Genomic DNA, 27,210 nt, shown 5'->3' with positions numbered 1-27,210 from the left:
CACTCTGGGTCAATGGTGCACTAGCACTGGGGCTCCCCTACTATGAGCTGAAATCACAAAAGAGCTGAGATCACTAAGGCTGTGTTAACTAGTGGGGGAGCCTGAAGCTATAATGCTAAGCGGCTGGCAGAGCAGCTAGCAGAGTGGAGCCTTGTGGGATGGTTGGAGTGGAGCTGAGCGACTCACAGGTCGGTGAGTGGAGCGGAGTGGAGTGGCTGGAGGAGCAGCGAGCAGAGCAGAGCCTTGTGGGAGCGGCCCAAGGGACGGCTGAAGTGGAGCAGAGCTGAGCGACTCACAGGTCGGTGAGCAGAGTGGAGCAGCTGCCAAAGCAGTTCGTGGGACGGCAGGAGCATCTCACGGGACAGCTGGTGGAGTGGAGTGGCTCGTGGTGAAGGCTGCAGCAGAAACCCGTCGACCTCGGATCACGTAAGGTGCCCCTTAACGCCCTGTGTGCCCCCTCCCCCCCGAACTCTGGGGCTGCACTGACCAGGGACAGAAACTTTGGGGGGTTGTTGGACTTTTGGGACTTTGGTGATTCTTGGGTTGCTGGTTTCAAGAACCAAAGAGAAAGGACACAGCCCAATTTGCTGGGGTGGGTTTTTGCTCATGACTCCTGTTTGTGTTGTTTTTCCAATTTAATGCTGATGTCGTTTACCTCATGTTATTAAACATTTTCTGTTACACTCAGACTCTGTGCTTGCGAGAGGGGAAATATTGCCTCCTAGAGGCGCCCAGGGGGTGGTATGTAATTGTCCCAGGTCACTGGGTGGGGGCTCGAGCCAGTTTTGCATTGCGTTTTTGAAGCGGAACCCCTAGATACAGAACCCGGCCCTTGTTGCTGCCAACTTAGATGGGCAGAAGGGTTACATTAAGATCCAAATCTGTGATCTGTTTTACAGTAAAGTTGTCTTAGAAAGAACGTCTGTTAGTGTCTCCAAGAATACTTAGAAAACAAAAATAATCTTTTGTCTGAAAGTTCTCAGCCAGGCAGAAAGGAATACACTTTAGAGTTTTCACATTAAAAAATAGATCCTAGATTACATTTTTACATAGGAATTACACACTAGATCACACAAATGATCCATCAAATTCAGCATCCTATGGTGGTCAGTACCAGATGCTTCAGGGAAGGGCACAAAAAAACTCTTGTGAAAAATTATGGAACATCTGTTTTTTCCCAGCCCTGACAGTTAGTGGTTGGCTTATGCCCTGAAGCATGAGCATTTTATCTTTTATGATACAAATTTTCATCCTGTCTCATTTAACTCAATGTTCACCATCCATATAAATGTCTAATCTCTTCTTCTAAGATCTTAGCTTCAACTCTATATATTGGATGATCATAAATTAGGAAACATCTTGTAGTGTATGCAAAATAATTTAATTCATTTTGTTCAGAAGAAAATGTTGTTTGGCCTACAGGTATGTGGCTGGGATAATTCACTTACTAATTGCAATGTGATCCTCACATGTTTATGAACTCCCTCCACTGTGAAGATCTTTCTAAAAAACAACATGAAGGCAGGAAAAAGATCTGACATTGTATTGCTTGCTCTGAAGATCTGAGTTCAAATATAGTGAATTAAAGTATTCAGATGATAACTAATCCTCAGGATCTGTGCTCCAGCCATGTGCTACAATCAAGTTTCAGATGTGACAGATTACAAATCCCTCCTTGCTCCTCTGAGTAGTAAGGGAGACATACAAATATAGAGTAAGAGCGAAGTGACTCATAAAACACCCTGCCATAAAAGGCTCTGATGACATCATTGCTTCCACAAACACCTGGCATGATTTATTTAAGTTGTTTACAGAAAGGAAAGATAATTCAATGGGTATAACAAAGCGAACATGTTCATAAGAGAATTTGGATTGATTCAGGTCTCTTCAGTTAATATTGGATTTTATACCTGCCTAAATACTTGCGCGTGTAGATCGAGGGCCCAGACAATCATTCACTGTTACTCAATAAGCCTCTACCAGATCCAATCATTTATCAAACTGCTGCTCTGCATTTTCCGTTGACTGTCTGAGTCCATGATCTAGCTCTCTGAGTTTGGCTGCATTGTTTTTTCATTATTTGTTCTATTGCCTGTGTTCCTGTTCTCAACAGGCTTCGATATTGCATATAGGATATTCTCATTTAAACCATTTACCTTATTATATTTATGAAAAGTCCTAAAACTGACTCCTGCACATAGAATTTGACTTTTCACTTCTCTGACAGTAAGGCCAAGAAGTTAGAGACTGCCTTGGCACCCCAAACAATTATTTTAAGCTCCGATTTAAGGAAGGACAGCCCAATAGTTAAAAAGAGAAAAAAATCATTAATTCAATTGCAGCCAAGGGATACACTAAAACAAATAAAATAATAATCCATATTTATGATACACAGGCTCTGTAAATATATACATGTATTATATTTTCTATCACAGTCATTCCTAGAGGATTCAAATGAGATCATAGTTCCATTGTGCTAGGCACTGTACAAATGCATAAGAGCCAGTCTCTGCTTCAACAAGATTACAGACTAAATAGATAAGATGGATAAAGGAGGGGAGGGGAAATATAAGTATAGAGAGGTAGAGGTCAGTGAAAGGGTATAGAAATGATCCCAGGTCTCTTGATGCTCAGCCCACTGCTCCATCCACTAGATTCTCTCTCTCTCTCTCTTTTATATGGCATTATAAGTATGCAAAGCTAGTATAACTATTCATTTTCATCTACAACAGGGGTAGGCAACCTATGGCACACGTGCCAAAGGCGGCACGTGAGCTGATTTTCAGGGGCACTCACACTGCTCGGGTCCTGGCCACTGGTCTGGGCTCTGCATTTTAATTTAATTTTAAATGAAGCTTCTTAAACATTTTAAAAACCTTATTTACTTTACATACGATAGTTTAGTTATATATTATAGACTTATAGAAAGAGACCTTCTAAAAACATTAAAATGTATGACTGGCACGTGAAACCTTAAATTACACTGAATAAATGAAGACTCGGCACACCACTTCTGAAAGGTTGCCGACCCCGATCTACAATCTATACTTACAGGTAGAGATGGCATTTTGGCTCTATATCTCTATTTTCAGACAACTTTCTGGAAACACTACCTTTCGGACTGAAATGTCTTACGTTTGGTCTTAATACAGAAATGTGGTTTTTTTTTTTTAAATTAAGTTTCATAAAAATGTGTTGAGCAGTTTAAGTTATCTGAGCATCGGGAAAGAGTGGTTTATAAATGTTAATTGTTGTAAAACAATGTTTTTACAATCAGGATTTTCATTTGTAAATTTTATTTAAACAAGAGCTAGTGAAACATTTTGGATGAAATATGAACTTACTCACCGTTCTTCGTCCAAACAAAACATGAATTTCTGAAGTCTGAAAAGATTTTTCTATCTTTTGAAAAAAAAATAAAATAAAATAAAGCTCCACATCTCAGTACCTGCTGGATATAGCTGAAACCCCATGAAAAGGGCTATTCTGGCTTTTCTCCCACTGTTTCCAATCCAAACTGTGTTGGAAATGGTGATATTTCCAGTCTCCTTTAAAGGGCAGGCACACAAGAGGGGAGTGTTGTTTTCTCCATGCTGTGAACAGTTGTTGGCATTAGTGTACAGCTCGATTACTTAGATAGCTTGAAAAGGGGCCAACAAGCAGCTCCACTCTTAGAAACAGCAAAATAAATCAACAAAGCAAAAAGGGACCACATTATGGGGATATACATGAACAACTCACATTGGCTTCAACAGGAATTGCTTGCATATATCTGAGGTCAGAATTTGGCAGAGAGAGAAAGAGAGCGCACACTTATTTCTCCTCCAATAAAGAATGAACACACTCAATGTTCAAACACCTTCTTTGACCACTGGGAACGCTCACTGCTGAGAGCAGTGGAAGTGCTTCACACTAACAAAAGTGGTTTTCAACTTTTAAGTCCAGCTACTTTAAGGGTCAGAGGAATTAAGGGGGGCACTTCACTTGGGCTCCTTCCTAGAAATGTGTACTTACAAGTTTTCATTTTCCAGATTTTTTTTGCTGTGAACACTGCTTTTTCCTTTCTTTTTGTGCAAAAAATTTATTAGATTACTCATTGACATTTAGGTAATACTTTTGTTAATTCTTTGATTTTTGTAAAGTGTGTGTTAATGTTGAAATATCAGCATTATTTCTTACGTTCTGCCCTAACTATTTTTGTCAGAGAAAAGAGCTTCTCCTGCTGTTGACAGCAGAGATGGGGGATTTACAGAAGGCCATGTGCTGCTGGACTCATACAAGCTGAGTTCTACTTTACGCCATGAGTACTCCCAGTTACTTCAGGGGGGCTACTTGACAGATAAGGAACTACTCAGCATGAATAACGGAATTAAAATACAGTCAAGAGAAAGGTAGTTTTACAAGTGAAAAATTTTCTTTGACACAGAAAAAAAATGCAAACTATTTAAGGCAAGTATGCCCCTTTTTCCTTATGCTTCATTGCTAATTCCACAAAAGCAGAGACTTAGGAATACCCTTACAGGAGAACATTTAGCTTTTTGACTGGCTTGTGAAGTCTTCTGGTGGCCCTGAGGATCTCTTTGTGGAAGTCTGAAATATCTGCTGACGTTTCTACCACAAAGCATCAGACATGACTCCCGGGGTTGGTTTGTACTTGCTGTAGCGAAGTAATGCCTCACCAGTGCAGCACCTCCTGCTGGTTGTCTTGGGAATTAGCTCTTTCAGCACTCAGAGTGCCCTCTGCTGGCTGGTCACTCACCTGCCTCCGGCCCCATGTCCCACCCAGACCCCAGTGCCCCTTTATCTCAGTGTTCTGCCCCAGCAGTATCCCCACTCTCTGGGTCTCCCCTCCCCAGGGAACCCCCAACCCTCTATCCCCACCTTGCCTCAGTGGCTACTGCCAGTCATCATCTAGCACCCGCTCACTAGGGCAAACTGCAGTCTGTCATAGCCACTCATCATTGGCAAAGAAGTTAGACCAGCTGCCTCTGCTTAACCCCAGGCTGCACCTCTCAGACAGCCCCAGTACCTGTTTTGGCCTTTAGCAAGGCCCAAAGCCTGGGAAGATGCCAGGCTAGAGCTCCCCAGTTCCAGTTCCTCTTGCCTTTCCCCAACCCTGCTCTATTCCCAGTACCCTGCACTCCTAGGCAGCCAAGTCCTTCTCTCTCCACAGCTAGAGAGAGACTGACTCAGTACTTGGCTCACAGCCCTTTTATAGGGCCAGCTGTGACCTGATTGGGGCGTGGCCCTAGCTGTGGCTGCTTCCCCAGTCAACCTAGCCTTTCACAGGAGCGGGGTAACTGCCCCGCTACACTTGCCCCACACTAGAGAGGAAGAGGTTAAGGCAGCACTTTTGGCAGTGGAAGCCATGCTCCTTTGTCCCTGCTGGGCATGCGCCAACTGCTGCTATGGTATAAAAAGGAGCAGCCCAGCTCAGTCAGGGCTGACTGCAGAGGAGGGAGGATGTACCTTACCAACTCCATGGGATCAGGAGACACCAAGACTCAGACTGGTACCCAGATACCGGCAGATGCCCCATGGAGATTACAGTTGCTGGGAGTAGCATTGCCCGAAAAGCTGGGGGACTCCGAAGATGCCCAGACTTCAACTACAGGAATCACGGTAGGAAGTAACCCAGGAAGGGACTCAGGGCTGGCCTTAGGGAAAATGGCATCATAGGCAAACTTGCATTTTGGTGCCCCTGGCCCCGGTGGGTGTGGTGCCCCCCCCCATTGTCCCTGACCCCTCTGAGCTCCCAAGGCTCCCCACCCTCCCTTTGCCCCAAAGGCCTGCTCCCACTCTTGTGCCCCAAATCCCTGCACCCCCTTCACTCCTAACCCCCGCATCTCCCTCCTGCACCAACGTGGGGAAACTGACCTGGCTGCAGGAAGCAGCTGGCATTGCTGCTTGCTCCTCCAGGGACTGCTGCTCCTCTGCCCTGCACACCCCTAGGGGCCTGTGCGGGGAGAAGCGAGGAGCAACATCAGTGCTCCCTGCATCAAGGTCACTTTCCCTATGCAGCCCAGGCAGGGAGATGAAAGCAGCAGCTGATGATGCCTCACAGCACAGCCCAGGTGGGGAAAGGGGTGTGTGTGTGTCAGTGTCCATGTCAGTCAAAAGCTAGAGCTGGCCAAAACACGAGCCATGTGCTGCTCCCACTGAAAGGGAATCATCACACTATCTCATCCTTCACATTTCTCATATGAACTACCAGGCCTTGAAATAAAATTTTGTATGAAATGGGGCAAATTAAAAAACTGTTTACAATGTTTTTTAAAAATAAAAGTATGAAAACCTTGAATACATTTTATTCACGGTATCATTATTCATACTACTCTTGCTAGTCCTTCCCCCTCCACCCCCAGGCAGAGAGGCACAGAGACTAGGATCAGGACCAGCTGTGCTCCCAAAAGACAAGGCCAATCCTCCAAACTAGACCAGATCCACATCTCTCCCTAGACCAGGGGCACTCGCGGGAAGAGGGGGCAGGGGGAACTCGGGGTGTGTGTCCAGTCTCTCCCAGGGCCGCTGGTGGGGGGATGGGGCAGGGGGCACTGGGTCTCTCCCAGGGGTGCTGGTGGGGGGATGGGGCGAAGGGACTCCAGTTGCTCCGTGGGGCCTCTGCTGAGGGGGCTTACCTGGAGCAAGGAGCACCCACTGGTTGGGATGTCCATCCACTGGTGGCAGAGCCGCCTCCTGCCCAGCATGGTTCAGGATCCCCACGCTCCCCGGCCTCTGCATTCGAATAATTGTGGGGCATGGGTGGGCGCACAGGGCGGGGAGGGAGCTGCATGCGCAGCACCCTCCCACCACCACTGCCCCAGCCAGGCAGGGGCCTGAGAGCCCAGGGAAGAGGCAGGGGCCTGTGAGCCCAGGGAAGAAGCAGGGGCCATGCCATGGGGGATCCCTGCTGTCCACAGCATGCGGCAGCCAGAAATCCCCAGGCCTGCCGCCAAGCCTCCCCCTCCACCCCTGATCACACCACCAAGTGGTATGAGCCTCTGGCGGAGGAGGTGGGACCAGAGCAGAGCCACAGTGGCTGAGGGCACCTCTCCACCCCAGTAACGGCCAAAGCCCTCAGCTGGCCGAGAGGAGCAAGGGGGGGAGGGATGGGAGAAGGCAGCCCTGGGCTGGCTGGCCGAGAGGAAGAAAGGGGCTGGGCCTGGGGGTGGGGAAGAGGAGCCAGCACTGCCCACCAAACCTCCACTATTGACACCCTTCCCTGCAGTCGAGGGGAGTCCTATTGATTCTGCCCATTAGGCCACATATCTCTGAGGCTAAGGGCAGCCATATTGATTCAACTGCGGCGCTACCATGCCCTTAGCCTCCCCCACGAGTGGCGGGGCGTACTTGCTCCGTGACACAACTCAATAAATTATGTTTTTCCTGGTAATCTCTCTCCCCGTCAACATATTTTCAGTTCTAGGTGCTTCCAAGAACAGTTGTTTCCTATCCCAGTGAAATTGTTTACAGTGGTTTCTGCCTGTGGTTGTGTGAATTTTTCATAATGAAACCCCAAGTCAGGTTAAATTCTGGGGATTCCCTATATCCGCATACAGGGTGTATCTCAGACTTAGGGTCAGTGAGAACCAAAGACAGAAGGAGCATTCTCTAGCGCTGTAGAGAAAGGGCCAGATTGCTCAACCTCCTGAGGTCGTTTCCCAAAGAGGTAGAGGCAGGAAAGGCAGACAATGCAGATGCCTTGTAAAGCTCTGGAATGAGAGAGGATGCCAGCCAGCCCTCCCCTTCACGTATTCGGCAAGGATGAAGTAAAAGCCAAATACCCACTCTACATAAATAGATAACAAAAGGCAACTTGGGGAGCAGGCTGAGCTTGGTGGGTGACAGCGGCCCCTGAAAAGAAGGGTGGTGGAATTCCTTGATTTTGTATGAAACCAAGGAGTTTCACTCGGTTTCAGACCAGATTTGCTTAGAATCTAGGGAAAACTGGAAACTCCACATGAAATTTGGGAGACCCAAATGTTTGAGTGAAACATGTTGATTTTAGATCACTATCGCTCTCCAAAACAAAACAGGTGGGTATTGCACATTCTAGAGACGTCTTTCTGCTTTTCAGCTGAGGCTCTCTGTTGTGATAAGGGGCCTCGTTCTCTACTGCCCTGTTCTTTGTGTGCAGGGCAGTAGAGAGGCAGAAAGGATGCAAAGTGGGACTAAAACACTGTCTTTCTGATGTGGTAGCATTTGCTATCCGTTTGGATTATACACGGTGAAGGCAATGGAGAATCAGGCCCACAGACTCTGTCATATTTGTGCAAGCTGTACTAAAAAATTCAACCTGTGCCTGGCCCCTAGATGATGTGCATGAAATAGATAAAGAGCTCTGAAACCTAGATAATCCTCCTCCCCATCTTTTACCTTACAGCAGCTTATGCATTCCATGCAGTAGTGTCTAGAGATCAGCATGCAGAACAGAGCTCTAGTGTGAGCAGCTCTCCCTTAGGGATTCATTTCCAGTAACTCTGCTCTAGTTTTTGGAAGATCATATTGTACTTTAGTAGATTTGCATAAAGGGGTGTGATTGGACACAGTCAACTTACAAATAATGTGGAGCAATCCCAGGGGAATGGAAAATCCCAAGGTGGGGGAAGAAAACCCTGATGCTCTTTGTAGAGTTTCCTCCAAATTCTTCTGTTTGGTCAGGGTTATTCCTCCCATGGAAGAAGCAGAGTGTGGCTCTTGAGCCCCATTAATCTCAAGAAACTGCCAGAGGCACAACGCCATCCTTCACACTGGCTTCAAGCCACTCTGCCGCCCATCTGACTCCTGGACAGCACTGTTCCAGTTGAGCGGCCTGCCAGGGAATCCCCCACGGGCAGCTGTCTCTGGAACCAAGGGTTCCCTATTGGGCAGGGGCTTTGCACAAAAGGTAAGGCCAAGAATTTGTGGGGTTTGGGGAAGGATCATGTGTATTCAGAGCCCAAGGACCTCAGTTCCTTTGCAGTTTGCTTTTGTTTTGTATTAATATAGCCCAAGGGACTGGGGCAGGAAATAAAACTCATAAATTAAATCCATTGTAAAGACAGCCCCTTAACCCTACAGATGCTCAGTGCACATAAAGAAATGCAAAGACTTCCAGTGGATGACACTTTTTGAGAAAAGGCAGGGTACTACACCCCTTTGAATAACTGGGGAAACTGAGGCACAGCACAGGGGCCAGACTTGCTCAAGATCAGAATGTAAGTCAGTGGCAGATTTGGGAATAGACTCCCAGGAGTTGTGAATGCCAGCCCCCCTGCTCTAACCACTAGACCTCACTTGGAAACAGAAACCAAGAGTTCTCCCTATTCATGCATATAGAGCATTTGTGGAAAAGGCTGACTTCTGACCCCCTTCCATAAAGAAGTGGGGATCCACACATGAAAGGCTCAGTATACTGAGATCTGGGCAAACAATCAAACTATGTTTCAGTGTGACCCACATCTTCAAAGGTATTCAGGTACCTAATTACCTTTGAAATCAATGGGAGTTAGCAATACCTGAATCCCTTTAAGGATTTGGGCCTGCAGCCTGTTTGGTAGACCATTATACTGCAACTCAAGAGATGTGGGTTCTATTCACAGCTCTACCATTGATTTGCTGGATGACCATGAGCAAGTCATGTCACCACCCTGTGCCCCAGTTTCCCCATCTGTAAAATAGGGATAATGATACTGCCCTCCTTTGTAAAGTAATTTGAGATCTAATAATGAAAAGAGCTATGCAAGAGCTAATTAATTATTTATTTTAATTTTATTATTTATTATAAAATCTCATTTATATAAAGGGGAATATTCTTTTACAAAAGAATTTTTTCTAAGCATATTCTAAACTCCTTGTTGTCATTGCATTATTGCCATTTAGGGAAAGAAGCTGTTGTTTCTCTCAGTGAGAGCTGCAGCCTTAATGATCCTCTGTTGCAAGGGCCCAGTTTGATGAAGCAGAAGAGACCTGATTATGCCCATTAAATTCAATAGGAGCAGGTTTGTGTCCAAAGGTTGAAAAAACTGATTTTCCATTTGAAAAAATTATAAATCAGAAAATTTCAAAACTGCTGTAAGGTACAGTCCTTGAGCCTTAAAATGCCACCTCTTTTTGGGGGGTGTCTTTGCTACTGGAATTCAGTGGTTTTTTCAATGGCATTCGCCCGGCAAGGAAGGGAGGATTTTAAAGCCACAGGACAGCAAATTTTATCATTTTAATATAAATATTTTCTGGTTATTTTTATAGTTGACTGTACAACAATTAAATTAACCATCCCTCCACACACTATTATTTTTTTTTTTTTATTCCTAGGAAAGATATGTAATCAATATGGAGAGAAACTCTACTAACATCTAGAGGTAACGGAACCAGGAGCACCCAGAAGTGTGGATTTTAGGGCTTTAACCTGGACAAGGCTCCTATAGCCAGATCTCCTGAACTAGCAAATGGTATATCTACCAGAAGCCACTGGATCCTTTTCTACACTACAGCTCCCATTGGTGCCAACACCAGGACAGCTGAACAATGAAAACAGGTGGTTGTTTTTAGTAATTTTAGTAAAAAGAGTACAATGCTACAGCATCCCCATTAGTCTTCTAACCTTTCAAGATTAAAAAGGACCTCCTATTTAATCTGCCTTGAAGTATTAGACTCAGAGCCTGCAAAAATAGACATTATTAACTTAAAGCACAAGAAATCCCATTGATTTCATTGGGACTACTCATATGTTTAAAGTTAAGTACATGCAAAGGTCTTTGCAGAATTGGGGCCTTAACTGGGAAGGGAAAACAAACAATACCTGAATTATAAGAGATTCCAGGAACTGTGTCCTCTTAAAAGGACACAATCAACTCTAAAAACACACTTCTTTCTGGAGCTTTTAAAATGTACTGTTATAAGCAACTCCTAAAACTACATTAGCAGAAAGATTATGAATTTTTTTTTCTTCTAATCAGTTTGTTTGCTGTGTATACTTGGCAGCAGATTGTGTCATCTGTGACCCACCACCCTCCTAGTGAAAAAGTTTTTTTCCCAATATCCAACCTAAACCTCCCCCACTGCAACTTGAGACCATTACTCCTTATTCTGTCATCTGCTACCACTGAGAACAGTCTAGATCCATCCTCTTTAGAACCCCTTTTCAGGTAGTTTGAAAGCAGCTATCAAATCCCCCCCTCATTCTTCTCTTCTGCAGACTAAATAATCCCAGTTCCCTCAGCCTCTCCTCACAAATCATGTGCTCCAGCCCCCTAATCATTTTTGTTGCCCTCTGCTGGACTCTTTCCAATTTTTCCACATCCTTCTTGTAGTGTGGGGCCCAAAAGTGGACACTGTACTCCAGATGAGGCCTCACCAATGCCAAATAGAGGGGCATTTCATGTTCATGTTCCAAAGGTCTAGTCAGAAGTCTGTAAGAGAGAGCTCTATTTTGCAGCCCACCTTTAAGGTTATTAGAACCAAAGATATTCTTGTTAAGGGCAAAAACCCTCTTCTCAAATCTGAACCCTGAAATACAAAGCCAAAGATACTGATGGCATGCTGTTTGCTGCACAACTGAGAATGAGCTAAAGACAAAAATTGTACATGATCTAGAGTCTGAAGTCAACCTGCTCTTACAGCGCAAGAGCTAAGCCATGACTTCTGCTCACAGCACAATGAAGAGGAAATCCAATGGCTGAATATTTCAGTTTTTCTCTTTCTTCATTACTGAACTCCTATTCTAATGGATCAGATGCTGGTTGGGAAGTAATATGGGGCCAAATATTCTAGTGCTGGCTAATCATATGATGGCTGTATTCTATAATCTTTTCCTGCCTATGGCACTACCACCTGAAAATAATACAAATAGAACTGAACTTTGTGAAATCTGATGTATTACTTTTTCTGTGTTTGCTTATTTCAGGGGTGGGGGAGGGAGAAACATTCTTTTGAGTTAAGTTTACTACTGTATCTCCTTTGTCCCTCAGGAACCAATGGGAGATGTACTTTATTTTCTTATTGGTCATAAATGACAGTTTGTCAAATACTCACTTTTTTGATTGTCTGTATTTATTTCTCAGTAATATGAGCTAGGTCTAGTTTAGGTGGTGTGTGTGTGTGTGTGTGTTTGCAACAGTGCAGATTCAGTGTCACTTTGTGTACTTTTTAAATATAAAACATCTTTTTCTGTTTGAAAACCAAAAATACATTTTACAGTTTTTTTTCATGATCAGTGATTACTATCTTGTGAAAGACTTTTCCCCCCCTTATTCCCCACAAATGCATGAAGGCAAAACTACAGACAACAACCCAACAAACAATTTATTTTTTAACAATGTTTCCCAAAATATTTCCATAAAGCAGCAGCTCCCTAATGGTGCTGTAATTTTGAAGGCTGGATGCTTTACAAAGAATTATACTTTTGTCTTATTTTATACAATCCCTGTTTGTTTTTTTTTTTTTTTCCTCTGAGTCACTGAAAGAGTTAGGGCCCACCTTTCAATCATGAAGGTTATGATAAGTGAAAACTGCTATGTAATGTTAACTGCACAGCTAAAACTAGAATATCTTCCAGGTCTCTAGGCTAGCCCTGAGGTAGCTGTCTACAGGCTGCTGGATTCAGTACTTGTTACTGTAGACTTGGCTTCTGTGGTGAATGCTGATTCAGCATTTGACCCAATGACTGGGAACTACAGATACACTAGGAATATAACAAAAATATGAAGAAAAACTCCTACATAGTAAGAACTGATCTGCAGATGCACTCAGTTCAGAGGAATAACTTTCTCAAAATTTTTTTGTTTATGGGACACCTGATTCTTAGATTTTTCTAGTCTTTCAAGATACAAAAATAGAAAAGACATCCCATTTAGCCTACTGGCAATATTAGCAGTAGCAAAGGGGACATCAAGGTTTAAATCCTCGAAAGTGTCTTTCACCATCAAACCTGACAGGGAGACTAGGGTTATGTTCATACTAGGAGCAAGGGGTGTGATTCCCTTGCTCCTATACACATACACTCTTTAGCTCTTCTCAAGCTAGTGTGAGTATAAATAGCAGTGAAGCTACAGTAGCATGGGTATTGGCATTGTAAGCATGTGTACGGGAGCTGGGGACTCATTCTCTTCCCCTTCCTCCCCCAAGCTAATAGTGCAGACATACTCCAAGGGCTTGATCTTCTGCAAAGCTCCCATTTACTTGAATGATGCAGGATTAGGGCCTAAATGTGAAAGGGTGAAATTCTGGCCCCAGTCAGGCTAACAGTGCTGAGATCCACTGGGCTCCCAGCTTTTTGAACCTAAGCTGATACCACTTTCAGGAAAGTGCATTCATGATTTCTTTCTTCTTCTTGAAGCCATTGGTATCAAAGAAGCTGTATCCTTGAAAGTTATAAATATTAGAATCCAGTCATCTGTATCTAATGCTATTTCAAATAATTCCACATGAGAAAAATAAAAATATAGCTACTTGTAATCTTCTTTAAATACTCTATTCAATTCTTCATGTGCTAAAAAGTGAATCACAGGCCTTTCTTCGTATAATTAACCCAGATCTAAAATTACTTGTTAAAAAGAGGGTGCTAGAGAGACAGTTGAATGAAATGAAACTATTATAACTAAATTTTGCAGTACAAAGAAGGGAAATTGAGGGATACCTCTGGTCTTTGAATTGCTTTTTTTCTATACCAACAGTGTGTATATGTTGTGATATTGTTATTCACATATAATAAACCTCAGTGAAATAAATTAGAAAAAAACCTACTGGATTTTGCAGCTTCTTCTAACGTATTCCTATTTTATGAGAATTTACATTGAAACTAAACATGTATGAATTCTGTATAACTTCAAGAGTTTTGATTGGTCTGAGAAATAAACCTACCCGTCCCCAAAATGCCAGTAAACGAGCAAGGCTTCAACTTTGGTGAGTGATTGGCAAAGTAAAGATGCCCAAATACTTGGGCAAGCATGGATCCAGCTATACTGTATATTGGGTATTATACAAGAAAAGGATTTCATGACATTTTGCTAGTTAAACATTATCTCCTTCAGACTGACATAAAATTCTTATTGACAATATGGGTAAAATCCTGGTCTGCCCTACAGAGAGGCATTAGGGGAAGAAAGGGTCCAGACACATCACCCTAACCAGACTACTCTCTCAAACAGTTATTCATCAAGACTCACCTCACAAAGTAACATTTATGGAATTCCTAAGAAGGCAGCAGCATAGAATTGTCCAACAATCTCAAGAAACAAAAACTATACATATTCTTTTTTTCAACATGTGCTGTGGATTTTGGGGGGATAGGGTTATATGAGCATATAATCAGAACAACAGTTAGAACATTGAAATCTAATAATAATAAATGGCTTTTCTGGTTATCAAACACCCCAGATTTATTTTGGCATTTAATCTCCTGTAAGAGTTATTTGCCAGCCTCACAGGCTCATCTGCCATATATTTTCCTTACAATTGTTGTGGGAGTTGGAGTGCCAATGTTGCAATCAATTAGAAAAAGAAATGCCATACTGAAGACTTGTTTGCAGCAAGATGTAGAGACTCCTTGTCTTCAGGAGGCTGTGGAGATGAAATAGAGGGAAAGATATGCTTGTGTTCAGTATAGGGATACTGAAACCCCTTTTGTTTGTATTAAATGAGTTTGTATGGAAACATGGGTTTTGTCTGTACCATTGATCAAGAACATCTGAATTGTCGCATTAGTGTTGCACTGCCACAACAAAACTAAAAATTGTGTCACTAAAGAGTTGCCACACCACTGATTTGCCTCATTCTCAGAAGAGCTTCACTTCTAAAATTCATTATCCATGTATTGGTGCTGTTTTTCAAATGTAAAGTACATTCCACTGTACCTTCAGAATAGTGATGTCAGCTTCTTTTGTAACTACAGTACTTGTTCTTTATGGAACAGCAGATTAACCTGCAAAACTTATGATGCCTTTATCCACATACTGTCCTTTCACATATATGGAAACTGTTCTGTGCTTGCATTCCTTTAGCAGTGTAGTTGAGATGGCCTCGTGTGCAATGGGAAGGAAAAGGAATATTAAAAATTAAAAGAAAAACATTATTTCTAGTAGGATTTCAAAACTGGTCATTGTCTCTTAATGCATATGCACCTTGGAATGTATTTGCATATTTTGAATTTCTAGCAACAGTCTCCCAGAGCAGTGGGTCTACACTTAAAACTTTTGCTGATATTATAATGTTGGTTGGGGTTTGAATATTTTTGACATTTTCATGCCAGTAAAAGCTCTAATGTAAATGCAATTATACAGGCAAAAAAGTGCTTTTGACAATATAGCTTATTCTGTTAGGTGAATTGGTATAAGCTTTATTGGCAAAAGCACATTTTTGCAAGTATAAGTTGTGGCTACACCAAGAGGGTTTGCCGGTATAGCTGTACTGGCAAACCTTTTCTAATGTTGACAGTGCCTAAGAAGAAAATGCCTAAAGCTTGGGGGCAAATCTCCCTTTTACTCTGAGGTTCAATGCTGGGCTTTTATTTATGTGTTGGATGTGAGAGCACGTTTTTAGGCTGTATCTGCACTTGAAAATTCAACCAGTGCTGCAGCTCAACCAGCGATAACAGTGGAAGCGGTAATGTAGACAGGACTCAGGTGCTTTTACCACCTTGTAGTCTAGCCCCACTTGTTGGTTTGGAAAAAAAAAAAAAAAAACCACTCAAGGCCAATCTACCCTATAGTTTCCACCATTGCTACCTCCAATGGAGATGCCCAAATGGTGAAATATGGCTAAGAAATGGCCTTAATCAATCAGGACAGGAGGATCACACATTTTTAGAGGCTACTGATATACAGTTTGAGAAGTTTCTGATCAGCTTGAAAGAATTAAAAGGAAAAAGTCATCAACAAACAAGGAAAATAATAAGTAAGATAATGTAGGCATTAACGTGATAATGGAATGCTTTATTTCACAGGTAAATTGAAGCTTGTAAGATGTTGATATTGGACACTGACTGTGCAAAAGAATGCAATGGTCAGCCAAATCTATAGCCGTAAAAGGGACAAAGAATGAAAAAATGTCAAAGGCAAAAGGAAAACACAAGAGAAGAAAATATGTGCAAAGTAGAGAGTGAGTGAGAAGGAAAAACTGCAACAGAAACACAAAAATAAACATGCCCTACTACACTGAATTATGTTTTTCTCCCTCAAGAGAACTGTCGTTCTAAAATGTATGTAGATGGTGGCTAATACAATACAATCACTGCCCTAGAAAGAAATAAACAGTAAAATTGTTTTAAAAAATAATCAACACTAATTTAGACTGGGACAGATATGAGGGAAATCTGTACAACTGCAGAAAAAATGGAAGAGTAAAATGAGTGTGTGTGTGTATAGGTAGAATGTGTATATGTACATGTGTATTATATAATGTGTGTGTAATATAGCAGTGAAGACAAGCAAATCATTCAGCAACATAGCTCCTTATACAACGAGACCTATCTAGCAGTCAGGGAAAGAGCAAGAGAAAGCGAAGGGCGGCAGTGAGCATGGTTCCAGCACTGCCTTTCCCCTCCCTAAGCAGCAGCACATTCCCTGCTATTCCATTGGAGAGCACGTGTGACAATCCAGGCTCTGTCTTCCAAGATAGCCAATCCCGAAGTACAGTGCCTCTGCAAGTTAGCAAGCGCCTCAGACCCAGACAGCTGTGCTCTACAGTGTGGTCCTCCTTTCAGTGTAAAGATAGCTGTACCCCCACCTTCTGTTGACTTGGAAACAAGCTCTCTACCTCTGACTCCTCCCACTACAGCCAACCAAAAACTCCCCCTGCGCTGTCTTCTGTGTGTGATCACTAAACACCTCCCTGTCTCACACCAGGGGACCACGGGACACAGACAAGTGCTTCTGTTTTATTTTTTTTTAAAGGAAGAAAATGGGAAAAAAAGCAAATTTTCCTGCCTCACATGGGCTTTTGGTCTAATGCCTCTGCAGCTGCTGTCCAGCTTCTCCCAGTGAATCCTAAATACTGATGTGAAAAAGGGCCACAGGAGAGACAGGGAAGCTCTAGTGGATGTGAACATTTGTACTGATGAATTGAAGAGGTGGAGGCTCCCTGCTTGCCTGGCTGTGAGAAGGTAAGTGAAATGCTCGGCATTTCTCTGGCTCTCTTAAATCAGATTAAGGATTAGCATAACTCTCTCCTCTGTTTTCTGAATAGGAAGGAATTTGAGAAAGGGAGGAGGGAAAGCTCTGATTTTGAAACAATAGGGAAGGTTTTGCTGGCTGAAGGCACAGCTGAATGTCACTGTGAGCTAGAAATGTTTTACTGTGTAGAGAGAAAATTAGTAAGGGTAGGAAGGCTGCTGATACAGTGAAAATGACCTTCCCAAGGGATGCTGGCCTTGTGTCAGCTGCAGGTTCAGCCTGCTATCTTTTTCACAGAATAAAGTCATCATCTCCCTTACTATCCTGGATTCTAATCCACATATATCCAATACCTGAGCCATACTAAGGTCCATTGTGCTCAGCTAATATTTCAGAAAGGTAATTAGCCAGATTGTCTCTGCTGGAAGCCATCCTTCCTCCCTCCATCCCCTCACATTTCCCTGTACAAGACCACTTCATCCTAGAGGGATGCAGATAGCATAACATTAATTAGAAAAGACACCTAGCTGTTGGATTCTTATGGTAGCTTCTCCCTATAAATGGCACATCTTGCTAAATCCTAAGCATGCCTGGCTCTGAGGAGAAGCTCTGTGGCGCTGGGGCGCATTATCTCATTGTGTGTTCATGCATGTGAAGGCGTGGAGAGGTTTTATTATATTAATCTGTACCTGTGCATGGTTCCCATCTGCAGTTCTGAACCACGAGTTTTTAGATACGTGTGTATCTACATTTTAATAAGTTATTCAAACATGGAAAGATACCCCAGGAAACTACAGCTCTGCATACCTGCAGGGAAATACATGCCAGTTTTGTTTCTGGTAACAGAATTCTTCTGTTTGTGGCCATTGCTTTATACAAACTGTTTAATATGAGCTTTCGCAGTATTTATTCTAAGGGCTACTGACCTATCTTAATTATATTTTGCCTTTGCAAGATTTGTGAAAAATTCAGTGCTTTTCACTCAGCATTCATTGGTATGCTGTCACTGACACTCCTGTCCCCACAATTCTTAACATTGACTCCATAATTCGCGCCATTGTGGGTCACACCCTTAGGGTGACAGACAAAAATCAATTTCACTGTAAAGGTTATAGCAGTAGGTCAGTTAGAAAACCCTGCCAATGTGAATACTTATATGTGTTAACAAGAAGTAAAAACTAGTTTTGTATTTTGTTGTTTCTTAAGGAGGATTTTTTTAACCTTAGGGATGTAGATATTTTATATCCAAGTGATAGCTAAAATCCTCTGTTTTGTGTAGGTGTATTGACTTTTCCTTAGTGGTGCATCTATCTGGTAATAGAAGGGATACTTTCAGCTTTCTGCAGGAGACAGTGCTTCATGCCATTAACATGGCTCACTACTGACTGATTTGTTTGGGAAATGGTCACCCAAAAGGGATTGATCTCTGCCCTTGGATAAAGGACACTATCACAGGATGGGCCCAAAGATAAGGAAGGATGGGGTTGCTTTCTACAAGAGAGCAGGGAATTTGTACAATCAAGTAGAGGAGCTCTTGGGTATGCAGCACATTTAAAATTAAAGCTTTTGACATCCCCCAGTACCAATACATTGGATCTTGTTTTGTTTTTTTGTAGAAGAGTCCCTATTCTGTGTGTATGTGCATGTATGGAGGGGAAACCAAACAACTTCTGTGGAAGCTGGGAAGACCTCTCCCATATCTGAGAGTTGGACCTTAAAAAGATGAATCAACTCTTACATATTACCTAAAGAATGCTTCAGAGCACCCCAGTTTGTGGAATCTGTTCTTGCTTCATTGATCAGTGATGAACTGAACTGAGATTCTTCTGAAGTAATTAATATAGAGTCAGAGAAAATAAGCTTCCAGTACAGTAGGGATTTCATCTACAGGACTCGGGTTTGAATTTAGTCATGACAAAGAAGTGTTTAAAAATGATTTTCAGGTGGCTCTGAAAGTCTGAAATGGAAGTGTGTACCTTGTTACAGGTCAGTTTACATGTGAATGGTTTTCTGCTATTAACAGTAAAAAGTTAAAATCGATTAACAATTTATAGACAGAACCAGAAGATGGAACCTGGCCCTCCATCTTATGGAGTGTGTGTTGGGGGGAGGGTAACAGTGATAATGATGTTAGGTGTGTGGGAAAACTCAAGAGACTAATATAAAGGATCAGATCCTCAACTGGTGTAAGTGAGCACAGCTCCCTCGACTTCAGTGGAGCTATGTGAATTTACACCAGCTGGGGATAGGGCCCAGGGAATGATTTCCCCTCTATCTTCAGCAGATAATGATCTCACCACGTACAGACTGAAGTGCAATGATGAAGCAGTATGGAGGAATCTTATCACTATTTTAATCTGATTAGAATCCTTGGTCCAAATTTTACTCTGTTACTTTGATGTAAATAGCAGTAACACCACTGACTTCTAAGGGGCTTCTCCAGATTGACAGCAAGGTCAGTGAGAGCATAATTTGGCCCATTGTCTCTGCTTAAAGACATGAACCTGATCTCAGAAGAGTTAATGAAAGTTTTGTCACTAATTTTAGTGGGAGCAGGAGCAGACTCAATATGAATGTGCACAGATCCACTATGTTTGCTAATCAATTTCTCCTAAACCCTCTAGGAACAAAAATGCTGAACAATTTAGTGGCAGATTTCAACAAGGTCACTGGCACAATGGCAAATTCCATAACTCTATACAACATCATCAACTCTAATATGTAACATATCAGAAATCGTATTGCATAGTTCACAGCAACTACAGTGTTATTGCTAAATAATTGGCCTCCCATAAATACTCTAAAGGATGACACTACCCACTTGCACCAGTAACAACATGACAAAGTGGTAATTAACACATTTTTGTCAGAATAAAGTCAGAGATGAGTTTATTTTAAACTGTATATTTCCTTCTAGTATGGCATATTCAATCATTCTCTTTAGACCAGATGACCTCAGATTCAAATCAGTACTAACACCACATTCCATAACAAGGAAGATCCCTAACTAGTGGGATGAGTTGTCCTGTAATGAAATATATAGGACCAAATGTTGCTGTCCATAACACAGTGAAAATGCAGAGTAAATCCATTGCCCTTAACAGTTACTCTGCATTTACTTCAGGATATCCAAGAGCAAAATTTGGCCTATACTTTATAATCCATACTCAAAATTCACATTATCAAATAGTCTTTCCAGCAGGGCCGGCTTTAGGCCAATTCCACCAATTCCCCCGAATCGGGCCCCGCGCCTAAGAGGGCCCCGCGCCCAGTGGCAGGGCCGCCGGGAGGGAGGGGAGAAAGAAGTGGCCGAGAATCCCTTCCCTGGCTAGAGGCTCCTTTTTAATTTTTACTCACCTGGTGGCGCTCCGGGTCTTCGAAGGCACTTCGGCAGCGGGTCCTTCACTCGCTCCGGGTCTTCGGCAGCACTTCAGCAGCAGTGCCGCCGAAGACCCTGAGCGAGTGAAGGACCCACCGCCGAAGACTAGGAGCGCCGCCCGGTGAGTACAAGTCCCACGTGTTTTTTTACGTGTTTTTTTTTTTTTAGTCATCCCTGCCGGGACCCCGTCGAAACTGTTCGAATCGGGCCCCGCACTTCCTAAAGCCGGCCCTGCTTTCCAGAGTGAAAGAAGAGTGATTAAGAAGTCCAAATTTCAGCTAACAAAGTTGAGATGACTCCAGTGGGAAAACCCTGGACTCAATGAGCAAATAGTCTGAAATTCCTTCTCATTCCAAGTGGTCTTTGGAAATTCAGTCTAGGGTAGAGTTACAGAGCCTATGATATGAGAGGACCAAATTCTGATATGAGAGGTTTGCAGCAGCTCCATAGAACAGCACGAGGCATGTGGCTCAGCACTAGCTGAATTCAATCTCATCTACTCTATAATGTTTAATCAACATTGTAACTAGTTAGTGATATAATTGCTTCTCAACATGATTTATATTCACAAACACAGTTAATGCACAGTAACTACCCCTATCAGCTAATCATGGTCTTGTTAGTGCCTTAGGCTAGCACATAATTTTTTTCCCTGTAACCAAATCCTAACCATGTTATTGTATTATGTAGGTGGGACTCCCTAACCGCCCTGAATAAACAAGTTAGCCAGTCCTTTCCCCTAGTTCTCTGAGCAACATTCGACAGTTCATTCCTCACGTGTTACTGGTGCTGCTCTATGTGCATGTCCTCTAGGATTTCAATTCTCTGTTGAGGCAATGTGAAATAACTGCTTGCATTTTCAAAAAATGCACTGACACAAACAGGCAGCATTATAGGTGTTGATACACAAATACACTTGACATAGGTGTGTTGTGAAAAACCAACTCAACTATGTTTGTTGTAATCATGTTGTTAAAATAAATAAATAAATAAAAACCCCAAACCACCACCTTTTCTTCCCTTTGACACTTGATTAAGGCATAAAATCAAAATGGTCAGACTATATTAATAAAATAATTTTTAACACCCATAATACATTTATACATGGAATAAAGTGATATTTCTGTCTTGGTGTTTTAAAAACAAAAAGAGAATAAAGTTCAGTGGCTAAACTTCCACTATGGTTGTGCTAGGATAGAAGAAAGCTTATAAAACCAGAACTCTCTAAAAATAAAATTAAGAACTCCTCTATATAACTAAAGACACCAGACTCTATAAGTCTGTAAATCAAATAATGCAGATAACACTACTAGCAGCCCTCTAACTCAACTGTGCACCAAATGGTTAATAGAGCTGAGTGAATAATTTATAAGTGTTATGCAACAGCTACAAAACTAAAGCAGTCCACATCACCTTAGAGACTTCCTAGTCCTACATTAAATCTTCATTGGCCATGGCTGCTCTCTTATTGGATTTTTCCCAGCATTCCTTTCTGTGGCTGGCCCTTTAAATTTGGCAGAGCCAAGCAGCTGCAGTGCTAGAGTAGCCATTTTGTAACTGTAGCTTTCTCTCTTCCTGCTGGTAAGTGCCTATTATGTTTTTTTCCCCTTTTTTAATACCCAGGAAATAGTACATTCTCACATTCATTAAGAGTTTCTTGGGTACACTTTGCTACTTTTTCAAGTGTCCACAACAGATCAGTTTATTTTAATTTGTTATTCAATGACTTTTACTATGATGTTTAAAATTCTAAGACTAGTCTTCTTTAGATTTAAGCTATTGGTTGATCATGGTATTATTTCTCTTCCTGGACTGGTTTCTTGATGCAAATGTTCACCAAAAGCAAACTTAAAATTTGCTTTACTAAGTGTTTGTGTGTGCCTAAAAACTTGCTTCCTACAAGCATAAGAGTTAATACAATATTATAACAATGGTTCCTGAGAGGAAAAAACAAAAGCATTGTGAAGATGGTTTATTTGAACTTTTTTTTAAAAAAATTGAACAAATATTCTTGGGACACTGTCAGTATTCTTGTAATGCTGGTGATTAGCAACAGTTTAAAAGGTTAAGCGGCTTCACATTGAAGTACACTCCTCTTGTTATGTCAGCACAATATCCCTTGCTACCGTATGTCTACCCAATATAGATGTATGAAACAATTTTTAAAATACCCAATAATTCAAATTCCAACATCAAAAAGATGTGTGAATCTCTGTGTCCTTGTAATTACAAATTACAATCCTCCATCACCCAAACAGGACTGGTAATGTGCTGCAGCCCTGAATAGTCTAACCTGCCAGCAACCTAACTTTGAACATTCATACCGATCAATTGCACAGCAACTAGTAACTGCTTTGCACATTTTGTTCTGGTAACTCAGCAATTGCCTGATCCTGCCAGACTCAGGAACCTGAGTACGAATTCATTAAATTGAGGGAGCTCAGCATTTCGTAGAAGGTGGTCAGTACCATGCAAATAGCTGCTTCTAAGTGACTAGCATATTCATTATCCCCCAAAATACAATGGATCTAATACTTGGTTCTGCTACAGCCCTCCTGCACCCCCCTGCTAGTGCAAAGGGGCATAAAGCAAGCTTAACTGGGTACCTGAGAATTCCCCTGGTATGTGGGGGCATCCCCAGCTGTTGTAGAGCTGGCCTAGCAACTCTGGACCTCCTCCTACTTTTGCAGCCAGGGGAAACTGGGGATGGCCAGAGTTACTAGAATAGCCTCTTGGGGTTAATAGACTAAGATTGCTCTGAATCAAACTGGGGGCCTCATAACCCTCAGATGGCTCCAGAATCCAAGATCCACAAAGGCATTGCCCCTCTTGGATCTTGCACTTAACACAGCTTAGCTGGTCCCAAGAATGGGGTCCAACATGAATTTTTGACTTTTTCACTTGCCCTAGGTACCTGCATAGAAATTCTTTTAAAAGTACACAATTAGCCAACCCCTGCCAAGCAGAGACATCTTAAAATCAATCTATCCAAATAACATGCTCCATCATCTCTTTCCTCAGGCAGAAGTCTGAGTAAAGAGTGGACTTTTCATGGTGAGCTGAAGTTCAGACTTGAGCTTTGCCATACCATGTGGGGAAAGTGAATTCCAAAGGCAAAGGTCATCCACTGAAAATAAACTGCCTCCTGTTATCAGACATTCAAATGTAGGCACAGTTATCAACAGCTCATCAGTTCAACTGTGCATGGGAAGCACAGGGGAAAATAGCTTTGTTTCAAGTATTTAGGAATCAAACCATATAGGGCTTTAAAGATCCAGGCTGAATTGTAAAATAGGGAGCCAATGCAATCTTTAGCTCATTGGACTAACACTGAAGAAAGAAAGCAGCCACGCCCTCCACAAGTTGTACCTTCTTAAGAGGGGGGAAGGGGATAGCTCAGTGGTTTGAGCATTGGCCCACTAAACCCAGGGTTGTGAGTTCAATCCTTGAGGGGGCCACTTAGGGATCTGGGGTAAAATCAGTACTTGGTCCTGCTAGTGAAGGCATTTCAGGATCCCTTCCAGTTCTATGAGATAGGTATATCTCCATATATTTATTATTATTATTATAAGACTCTTCAAAGATACCAAAGGCCCATGTAGAATGCATTACAGTAACCTTGCCTGGAGAACATAAAAGGGGACAGGATAATTTTTACAAGAATTGTACCAGAAAGAAAAAGTAACATATGTTGCAACAAAAACACGTTTAAAAAAGCAAGTTGGCCACCACAGTCAACTGGAACTCCAGACTCTTTAAACTGTGCACCTTCCTCATTGACAAAGCGTGGGAGAACTCCTCAGCCATTGTGTAATCATGGGCTTCCCTAACAAACTCTATGAATAATTCCCCCACCAAACAGCATCACCTCTATCTTCTTTGGAAAGAGCCTCAGCCGACTGACTCTCAACCTGATACTGAGAAAACAGACATTGAACTCCCCTGGTTTCAATTCATAAGGGAAGCATACTAGTACTATAGCCTAAATCACCTCAGCATCCCCGCCTCCCAGCAGTCCCATACACTTGCTGGACAAGAAGGATTGACTGACTAGAACTGTACAAAATTACCCAATAAAGCACATGCAAGATGGATGAGCAATTACCCAGTGTCACCCTCTAAGATCTCTCTGAAAGCAAGAACAAGAACTGCTCAATTATAAACCCCTCCATAGTTAAGTCAAACTTTTTGATCATTAGAATCAAAGGCTGCTAACATCTACAGGAATCACCATGGAAACCTTATCTTCTACCTTGATCTTCAACCAATAAAACCAGTGAAGTCTCCATACCATACTCAGACTGAAAGTATGATTGAAAGTTCAAAGAGATCTAAGGAGCTCAAATGTTTCCAGAATTGCCTCACCACCACATTCTTAAAAAGCTTGCTCCAACAAAATAAGCTAGTGATGGGGGATAGTTAGTCTGGTTGTCAGAATCAAGAAATTATTTCTTGAGGAGGACTTAGACTGGTTATGAAAAAAGCTGGCACTCTGTTTTGACCCTCTGGGATGAGCTAGCTTCAATCAAGAGTGGAACCAATACCTCCCCATTTATTGTTGTTATATGGTGCACGAGTCTAACACACAGGGAGTAGCCAGAAGCTCTCACCACATCCAAAACAGTGAACGAAAGTAATCAAAACTTGACCAGAGCATTTGTCCCCTCCAGCATTTATATAGCATTTGTCCTCTCCAGACTTAAAGGTTCAGGTTTTTATGGACACTGGACACTGAGGAAGTTAATCCTGTCCAGATCAGATTTATTTCATTTGCAAAGAGGACAACTCCTGAGGATGGTGTAACTTATGTTTTCCTCCTATGAAACGAAGAAGAAGAACAAGTGCTTCATCCGCCTTGATTACAAATGTTCTTGAGTTATGTCATTCCTCTGGTCTGTGTGGCCAAGGACAAATAAGAATATTCTCCTCATAAATAATGTTTTTAAGACTTCAAGCCACACCCAGAAACCAATCTTTATGATCTGTAAGAACTGGAGGATTGGCTAATAGGCCTAAAGGATACAGAGTTCCACCAAGGGCACCACATCTTAAAAGGGCTTTGGACTAGCAAGGAAAGCATTGAGCAAATACCACAATTTTTTCTACATTTTTTTGTTTTTGTTTTTTGCTGGAATAAAAACCTGAACCTTCTTTGACTGTGTTTGAACCTTTTATATTTGCTTTCCATAATATTTTAGAACACAAGTTTGTTAGTTTTTTTTGGGGTGGGGGAGAGAGGGTAAGATCACAAAACCTGAATTTTAAAATATTAATCGAGAGTGCATATTGAAATTGTTAAAGCATTCACACTAAAAACCTTATTCTCAGCCTCTTGTATCCAACTTTGATCTATGTCCAATCAAAGCTAACCAATACAGCTCTAATTCTGAATATCAAATATCTTTGAATAAACTATTCACAATCAAGCTACCAACCAAGAATTATTCACAGAAGTCATCTGGAAAATAGAGATTTGTAATAAAAAATAGATTCAAGAAAATTATAAACTGCTTTCAGACATTTTTGTTTTAAAAAAAAAAAAAAAAGAGAGGGAGGGACCAGCTGGAATGTTGTCAATATTTGGCAATACTGTTCTTATTTACCAATGAAAAATTATATGCTAGTGCAGTGTGGATTTTATCATAGTTCTTTTTTAATGACACTCTTTATCTGAGAAGTTTAGATGACTTATACTTGACAGTTATATTAGGAACATTTCAATCCTATTGTTTCCTTTGTATATACTTCTGTTCTTTCAATCATCATTGATACCTATTGATCTAAGTTATGCAACTTCAGCTATGTGAATAATGTAGCTGAAGTCGACGTACTTAGATCTATTCACTGTGGTGTCTTCACCGTGGTGAGTCAACTGCTGACGCTCCCCCATTGACTGCGCCTGCACCTCTCGGCCTGGTGGAGTACAGGAGTAGACAAGAAAGCGTTCAGCGGTCGATTTATCGCGTCTGAATTAGATGCGATAAATTGACCCCCGCTGGATCCATCACTGCCCGCCAATCCGGCGGGTAGTATAGATATACCCTAAGACAAACATTCTTTGCTCTGACTTGATTCTCTAAGTAAACCCAGCTGTGTTCTGATCCTTTATGAGGTTGTTTTTAAAGATAAATGATGATCCATTTAGCATCATGGAGCATTTCCTCAAGACATTTTACCTTCCCACCAAGTTTATGTAGTTGAACCTCCAGCATGTTCAGCAGTTCACTTGTATTCTTGACTCAGAATGATACATCTTTGCCCCAAAATGATGTGTGTTCCTTTCCATACAGTGACAGCAGCTGCACCTTCTTTTGGCACGTAGAAGGGATGTGAAATACTAAGTTATCAGCTCCTGCCTTCAGAGCCTATGTGATGTGTAAAAGCACCAACTAATATGGGAACCTATGGTTTACTTTTAAAGGTGATGTGTTCAGCTCTGTGTGCCATTTTAATAGTGCATTTACAATGGCTCCAAAAAGAACCTTACCTGTCTGTATCAGAGGGGTAGCCGTGTTAGTCTGAATCTGTAAAAACCAACAGCGGGTCCTGTGGCACCTTTGAGACTAACAGAAGTATTGGGAGCATAAGCTTTCGTGGGTAAGAACCTCACTTCTTCAGATGCAAGTGGATCTGAACAAGTGAGGTTCTTACCCACGAAAGCTTATGCTCCCAATACTTCTGTTAGTCTCAAAGGTGCCACAGGACCCGCTGTTGGTTTTTACAGATTCAGACTAACACGGCTAC

The 27,210-nt window shown here is 42.0% G+C and overlaps 2 protein-coding genes across 2 annotated transcripts in view; one reads left to right on the top strand and one right to left on the bottom strand.

The window, feature by feature from the left end:
* Window positions 1–27,210, bottom strand: part of RSPH14 (radial spoke head 14 homolog) — a 209,337-nt gene that overhangs the window by 15,123 nt on the left and 167,004 nt on the right. The gene's annotated exons all lie outside the window — the stretch shown is intronic.
* GNAZ (G protein subunit alpha z) overlaps window positions 16,662–27,210 on the top strand; it is a 153,781-nt gene continuing 143,232 nt past the window's right edge. Inside the window, exon 1 of the mRNA XM_034790805.1 lies at window positions 16,662–17,077. The gene's annotated coding sequence lies outside the window, so the exon portion shown is untranslated. The remainder of the gene's footprint in view (window positions 17,078–27,210) is intronic.

This window comes from Trachemys scripta, chromosome 15 (genome assembly GCF_013100865.1).
Source record: "Trachemys scripta elegans isolate TJP31775 chromosome 15, CAS_Tse_1.0, whole genome shotgun sequence".
Lineage (NCBI taxonomy): Eukaryota > Metazoa > Chordata > Testudines > Emydidae > Trachemys > Trachemys scripta.
The sequence above is the reverse complement of the archived record's forward strand: the minus strand, read 5'-3'. Positions and strand labels throughout refer to the sequence as shown.